This window comes from Brienomyrus brachyistius, chromosome 19 (genome assembly GCF_023856365.1).
Source record: "Brienomyrus brachyistius isolate T26 chromosome 19, BBRACH_0.4, whole genome shotgun sequence".
Lineage (NCBI taxonomy): Eukaryota > Metazoa > Chordata > Actinopteri > Osteoglossiformes > Mormyridae > Brienomyrus > Brienomyrus brachyistius.
In genome coordinates, this window is record NC_064551.1 from 9,039,561 (window position 1) to 9,047,507 (window position 7,947).

The following is a 7,947-nucleotide window of genomic DNA, read 5'->3' on the forward strand; positions in this document are numbered from 1 at the left end:
AGTGTTGCCATCTCTTTAAATCCTGACAGGATAATAGAAATTTTGGCATCAGAAAAACAGGCGGTGAACTAATTGCGTTTCGTTTTTTTTTCCCTTGTCTTGGCCTTAGGTTTACTCTTCATTTTGAGACTGGAGGGAAACGCAGCAGCTCCAAGCCACGAGGAGTAAATAAATCAACACCACCTGCAGAAGAGAAGTGGAGAAACTCAAGATGATCATAAATACAGTAGCAGGAGTACCTTCGCCCTGGTACACTTTGCAAGGAGTTTTTTTGTCTTGATGATGGGCGTCTTCCAAGGGATAAGCAAGCAGCAGGAAGGATGCAGGAAGCAAGAGTTTCATGGGTTTTTGCATTTTCTTTTTTGAAAATAAGAGACTTCAGTTGACCCCACCGTCACCCGAATAAGCCTACCACGCCTTCGTTTTGATGAAGATTCTCGAAAGCGTCATTAAGGTGATTAGGTGGGCTCAATGCATATTATAACTGATTATTCCGAGGGAGGCTTCCACACAAGTGCAGGTGGATTCCAACCGATAAAATCGACATACTGATATAAGGTTTTTCTACGTTGATACCCAGATGATCCCTCCACAGTTCTGCTGACCCTGGGACACCCATCAGCTGACATTTTCTCGATACCTTGGTTGAATATTGATCGTCCGTGCTGTGTTCCCCACCAGACCATACTTAATCAATGGCTCAAAAATGTCACAATTTTCCTACTAAGCAACAGCTGCACAGCAATGAAAAATTCACTTCTCTGGGGGGTATTTATTAGGCTTTTTTGTGAGGTGGGTGTTAAGGAGGCATTTTCTCAGCATTTCTTACAAAGCCCAACATCCAGGTCACGGACATAGAAAGTGGGAAATAATGAGACAAAGCAGTGGGTAAATATGAATGAATGAATAAATGGATGAATCGAAGAATAACTAAATGAACAAATGAACAAACAAAGAGACAAAGGAAAGAACGAACAAACAAATGAGTTTTATTGGCCATGGAAGTTCACACATTTGTCTTGGCAAGATGCTTGCAGTGACATATAACATAGTGGAAGGAGAAGAAAATTTAGTCTGTCAGAGGTATAGAATTAATTGTTCACGCCTTTGATTTATATAAGATGTGTAATATGATGCATTATCGAAATGCACTGAGATATATGTTCAGATTACAGTTGCCATAGTGCGACTCCAGGGTCCGTGTTCCTCAGCTGGCATCGGAGAATGAGCTCATCACATAAAGCACCTAACACACCTCATCTCTCCACATCCGCCTGATACTGAGGACAAACAGACAAGGCTGAAAAAAGAGCTCTTTACTCTTTTGTGGCATCAAACTCCAACCGTTCACAGAGTTGTCACGATGTGCCTTTAAAAGTAAGGCTTTATTTTACCCTCTATTAAAGTTGAGATGTTTTTGCTTGTGCAAGGAGCATAGAATACTTTGTGGCATATGATAGTGATGGTATTGTACATCCTATTTTGATCTTTCGGGAAAGACGGGAAGATCTCCTCACAGGAACCACCTACACACCTTTCCTTCTTCACTGTCTTGTTTACATGTTTATGACCTATAGTCTGTAATTCTCTGTACCGTATTCATTTTCAAACAACATTATCATGCAACAGTAGTTCTGAACACAATACAAATAGTAACGTGAACTACACTGCTGTGAACATCTTTTGACTTTTGTAGAAAATCAGGCTAACAAAAGGCCAGACTGATGCCGGACTGAAAGAAAAAATCCCTGTTAGCACACTGGTTATCATCCATGGTGCACAGACCAGATCCTTTACTCTCATCCCATTCTGGTATTTCTGATGCCTCTAAGTGCAGATGTGCACAACTTTATACGGAAGTATTAAACCGAAAGGAAGTATATTTACTCACATGTGTACATTGGAAAGCAGCAGACGCACAGCCTATTGTTCACACATACAATGTGTCCCAGCTAAAAGATTAATTGCCTTCCTTATGAGACCGTAGGATTCAGCGGCTGTCTGTCCTTGTCTAGCTCCAGTTTTCAGCTGCCTCTCCCCGCCGTTATGTTTTGTATTGAATGCCCTCAGGAAACCTGCGAATGCCTGGCAACATTTCAGCTTGCTGGAAATGTGTCAGTCCGTGGCGATTACAGTACGGAGGGAGAGTGAACGGTATTTTGACTGTGGGGTTTGACAGATGCATTGTGGTCAATTCTCTCCTGCAAGGCTTCTCCCAGTAGGGAATAAAGTCATTTCCCCCCAGAAAGTAGAATTTCAGGGCAGAAAGAAATTTAGCAGACATGGCAGAACAGATATTGAAATCCAGTGAGGGACAATCAGGACCCTAGACATTCTTTAAGAAAATTTTAATCAACCCCTTAGCAAACAATTAAGCTGCTAGATAATGAGTTCCCCCCCCCCACCCCTTTGGATTGGTTCTGTATCATGTATTAGCCTACAGAGGAAGCCTTCTAAAGCTCTTCAGTAGCATTCAATATGCAGCTGAATTGTGTGTTTCACTCAGCCCAGACTGTCAAATAAGCGAAGCTCTGGGGCTTTGGTAGGGGACACGCTCGTATTTTGCTCAGAATGGACAGGCTATATAATAGACAAGGTTGATATTTGACAGTTGAAGCTGTCACAGATGAAATTATAGACACAAAAGTCAGGATATCGTCACATAGAGGTTATGTGTGGAACGTCATGTTTCGTCACTAAGCCCAACGCGGCTAACTTACTCTAGCCTGCCTGCTTAGGCTGTTGTGATGCCTAATCCCTAGTGTTTGTCCCTAATTTCACCTATGCGCTACATTTATTCGGATATAACTACTTAAATGGTTTAAATGAAAATATTCAGAAAATCGCCTAATCTATATAGTGATACTGAAACATTAACATTGGGATATAAGTAGGACACATTTTCAAAGTCGACTAAGTTGATGTTCACTACAGCAGGACTGTAATGTTTAGCTTAAGGGTGTCATATGAGCTGCTAATTGTGAACTCAAAACATGTTTTGCTGTAAGCAAAATAAGGTTCTTCCTTCTTGATAATTTGTACTCATTATGTGGGCACCTGTATCAGTTGTCTGTTAAAGGAATATGCAAAAAAAGATCTTAATCTTACACTCTCCCCAGATTCCCTTTCCAATTTGCAAAGCTTTCCATGTCAACCATGAAGAACATTAAAGTACACTTATATACTATTAAAAATCACTGGCAGTTATGGAGTGTAGCCTCCAGTGAGGTTTACCGTGTTGTGTTTATCTTGCTAAAAATGTTGACACATGAAAACAAAAGACAATTATGTCTGGACTGGGTCCCTGGTGGAAGGAGGCAATACAGCACCTGGCTGAGCGTGATTATCTGCTGCCTTGTCACTGGGCCCAGCCAATCCGCTTATAGACAGGCGCTGCATTGTGGGTAATGAGGACGGATGCAGGCCCGATAGGCCATGGGGAGAAAACCGGGACAATTAAACTCATTATCAGCAGCTGCACCAAAACCCACCAACGCAGCCCCATCTCCCCTGCATTCAACTCCCAGATCTAAAGCGATTTATCATTCTGTGGACAAAAACTCCGCCCCCCCCACCCCCATGCACCTCTGCCACTGGGTTTCCCATAACCTGAGGTTTAATCGTTTAAACAATGTCTCCGACCAACGGTCACTGAGGACATCCATTTAAAGAAGTGTAAGGCAGCTAATTGAAGTCTGCTGTGGGCCAGCATGGCCGAGCAGCTGTCAATAGTGTGGAAGAGCGCGGCCGTACAGCTTCATTTAGGCTAACGGCTGAACATGAGCCCAGCAGGCTGTGGTGGGACAGGGGTCTGAGACAGCCTTTGTCTGGGGTGTCGTGCGGGGGGGGTACAGTACACACACTCAGCCCTGGCATCAGTTTCCCTGACCCCCTACCTTTTGTTAAAATCTGTGGGACCCATTTTCAAGGTTTACAGTGAGAAAAAGTGTAAAGTTATTTTATTGTTGGCTGAGATATTTCAAAGTAAAAATTATGTTCTGGGTCCAGCAGACATACAACAGTACAAATGTAGAAAAAAACATGGAGATAATTTTATTGTTAAATGCATCACTACCACTGAAGATCGTACTATTCATACTATTTATATTTATTACATGTTTATTATTGTAGCTAGCTCATATGTACATGTAGTCTGTTAAAATAAAAAACTCTCATTTGGCTAAACCTGTCACGATGTGTTACAGTCGTCCTGTATATCTTTTAGCTGCCGTGGTAACGATATTTCCTGTTCTGTATATTCATGTGAAAATGTGTTTTTAATACAACAGTGTTTAAATTATCATATCACATAATATTACTAATTATGTGGCTAACAGTGCATATGTACTGTCGGGAGCATATTTAACTGATTCCAAATGCATTCTAATGTATTGAATTATTTTGAAATACAGTGTGAATTTGAAATTTTGCTTATTAATCCATTGCATTGCAATTCACATATGAATGTTGATTTTTTTTTTCCATTGTAGTACTGAGCAGGAACGAAACAGCTTGAGGTCAAATGAGGCTGAAGCTGGGTAGATTAATTTTATTCGAAAGGACTTACCTCCTTTCTAGGTTTAGAATCAGCTAGGTTTTGATAAGTTAGCACATCTCATAGTAGCGTAAAAGCCCTTTCCCTGGAGTGTATACACCCCAGGGCTTACATTTTCTGCTTTTCAAAGAGGAAAATGTAAAAAACTATATAACATTTGATAAAAAAAAAAGGTTCCTGTGTATGATTGTATGATTCGATCAAGGTATCTTAACTGCTTAACCAATCACAGGGTGCCATATTAGAATGGTTGTATTGAAGGTGGTCTCTTGATTTGATGATTGTTGAGCATTTTGCATTCTCTGCACCTGCATTTTCAGCTCCATCATTATAAGGATTTATTAATTTATTTAGATGATATTCAGGAACCTTTCATTTTCCTTTTAGATTTTTTGAGATAATTGTCCTCAGACTATGTGTACTAATGTCCGATGTAAGACTGACCGACTGAAGACGCATCCCCACAGATGAGTAACAGCATCATCACTAAATGGACAAAAAATATAATTTAATTTATTTTAGGCAAATGTCAAAACAGAATAATTCTGTTTATTCATTTAATTTGCCACATATTTTACTTGGAAATTTTCTCCTAATCTTGACTGACCAATTAAAGAGCAAATTTGCAAAAATCATTCAGTCCAATTTTTTTGCTGACTTTGAGATGAGACCAGTGACCTAAAGTCAGGCTTCCTCTTCATATGTTAAAGTACCGGGAACTAAAACTCACTCAGTCTTCATATAATCTAACAAAGACCTTTCGTTAAATTTCCAAGACTCACCAAGTCTACATACATTTTCTCAAATACATATCCCATGGACTGAGTGGAGCTTTGGAATCTTGCTACAGTTCTTCCTAAGGGCCTCTCACCACACCAGCGATCTCAAGATGCGTAGCTCTGCTCTGAGGTTCTTGCTCTCAGTCGCACACTTCCGTTCCCTCTGTGAACTACAGGCTTCCTTGAGCGAGGTAACGTCTTTGAAGGACTGCGCTATATGCTTGATTCCACCCACTGCTCTGTAGGTGCTCAGCCAATAGTAAACATCTCTGTACAGCACTGAGGGAAGACACTTGTCTGACTTTCCTGATGGCTCTGTCTCTACCGTACTGCCAGCTTGTTTCCTCTCGGCCTTGTTGCTGCAGACAGCTAACAGAGAGCAGCGTGGATCAAACCTGGGGCCCCGCTGGAAGATTCACTCTGCCGAAGCCCATCTGCATCTGCCGAGGCCTACGGAAGGCTCATAAGCTGGGTCTTTTTTTCCGGTCGCTGGGGTGAGTTTAGACCCCCTTCCTAGCCAGTATTTGCCCACAGAGGCCTTTGGAACATCTCTGCTTTTGGAAAAAATGACAACTTCTCCCAAAGACCATTTTCCTCAAGCCACCATGTAGACAGTTAAAATGAGATATAAAACATCCACAACTGATGATTTAAAAAAATGTCTGAAAAAGTACTTGAAAGGAAGTACTGGGTGTATAGAATCCATCATCCTGAGATGACCATCTCCCCAGGAAACACCTCAGAATGTTTAAATATTTACTGGATATCCATAGGCACATTTTAGACAGATAAAAAATAACTATGATGGATATTATAGTTGTTCGAGGTCTTCTTGGTCATTTTTTTCTTGCATTATGTAAAAGTTTATCTTTGATCTATTTTTCCCCCATGGAGCTGGCTACAGAGTAGCCCTGTCTAAGGGTAGGCTTATGGACAGCGTGCAAGGTAGACTGACTGCGGGAGATTTAGCTCTTCTCATCTCCTCACTGCCGACAATGGGAGACTGCCAAGCGTCTTTCAAGAGACAGACACAGGTATAAGAAAAAAAAGCTGAAACACACTGAATGATTGCTATTACAGAGAGCGTTTTAAAGAGCACCTATCCGTTATATATATAAATCCCCTGTGATATAGTGCCTGAAGTTCTATGTATTTGGAATGAGATGCTGTGGCTTTTGACTGCCATATGCTGGACTGAGTTTGGCTTGGGCGATATTACGTTTGGCTGAGGAGCTCTGGATGGAGATTGTTCAGAACATATGGAGAGAAAGTCAGATGGTCAAACTTCACTAGGGGAGGGGGCTTACGGGACAGGGGGCATGGGAGAGGGAGGCAGTGCATTTGACTGCACAATTAAACGCACGGAGGGTTTTTGCCAGAACACAATTTTGATTGTGTATTGAATCATGTCTCGTTGCTTATCATTCCAGCTCAGAAGGAAGGAGCAGGTTTTCATTTCTAAAGTCTTCTCAGTGGTAAACATTTGCTCTGTCACATTGCTGGGGGCTGCTCACACGTGTCTGATTCATGGGAAATAGGTAATGCTTTAGGTGCATACACTGAGCTATAACAATGCTAGAGACTGCATGGGGTATGTATATTAAACAGACAGCATTCATTATCTTCCATTATAATCCTTACAGGGATTTATAATCCTATCAGACCTGAATTTAATCTGGAGGATTATTGCTTCCTAATCACATTCGATGATTGCATGTTTTACAATAGTGTTTTTTTTTTTAGGATCTCCATAACTGTCAAAAAATTAAACCATATTTTGTTCTATACTGATAGTCTCTCCAAAAATGCTGAAAGGAAACCAGATTATGTATGTACACGTCACACATTTAATGGTGTTCAATAGATAATATGAATGTTATAATATCAGATTTTTTTAAAGGTATAATAGACTTATTCTCTTCAGACGTGTTTCTGGGTTTTTAGAATAAATAATCATATAACATTTTAACAGTTCTGTTAAGTTTGTGTGGGAGTACAAAGGGAGTTTTTGTACCAGTTGTTGTGATTAACTTCAATCGTTCAGGACTCTTTATATTCATTTTAGCAGATGCTCTGGGTCCAATGCTGATATACTAATTGAGCCAGTTATGGGCTTTGAACCCATGACCTTTAGGCACAGATCACTAACCCACTGAGCTGCACACCACCGCGACCTACACTGCACACCGAGTCAGACTCCAAAGTTTGCAGAAACTAGATGTATTATTGTGAGGTTAAGATGGAAACATAGAGCACGCCATGCTGGTCCATCTCAGCGGGAGGCCGAAGACTGGACACTGCAGGAAACAGAAAAATGTCAGGAATTCAGGCTGCAGACTGGGCAGAAGGTTGCACAATGAGAAATAAGGAGGACTGTCAATCAATCAAAGCATCGTCCAATCGCTTATCGTGGGTGGGGCTTGGAGCCTCCGCAGACAGCATAGAGCAGGTTGGGGTAGGGGAGTTGGGTGCTATGCCAGCATCTCGGAAAAACGCTGACATTAATTCGTATATATATTTTCTTCTGCTCCTTTTTAATGTGCTGCAAGGATCCTAATTTCATATACAGCTAAGATCTCCCCATGCTAACCATCACCCAAATAAAGCCCTGAT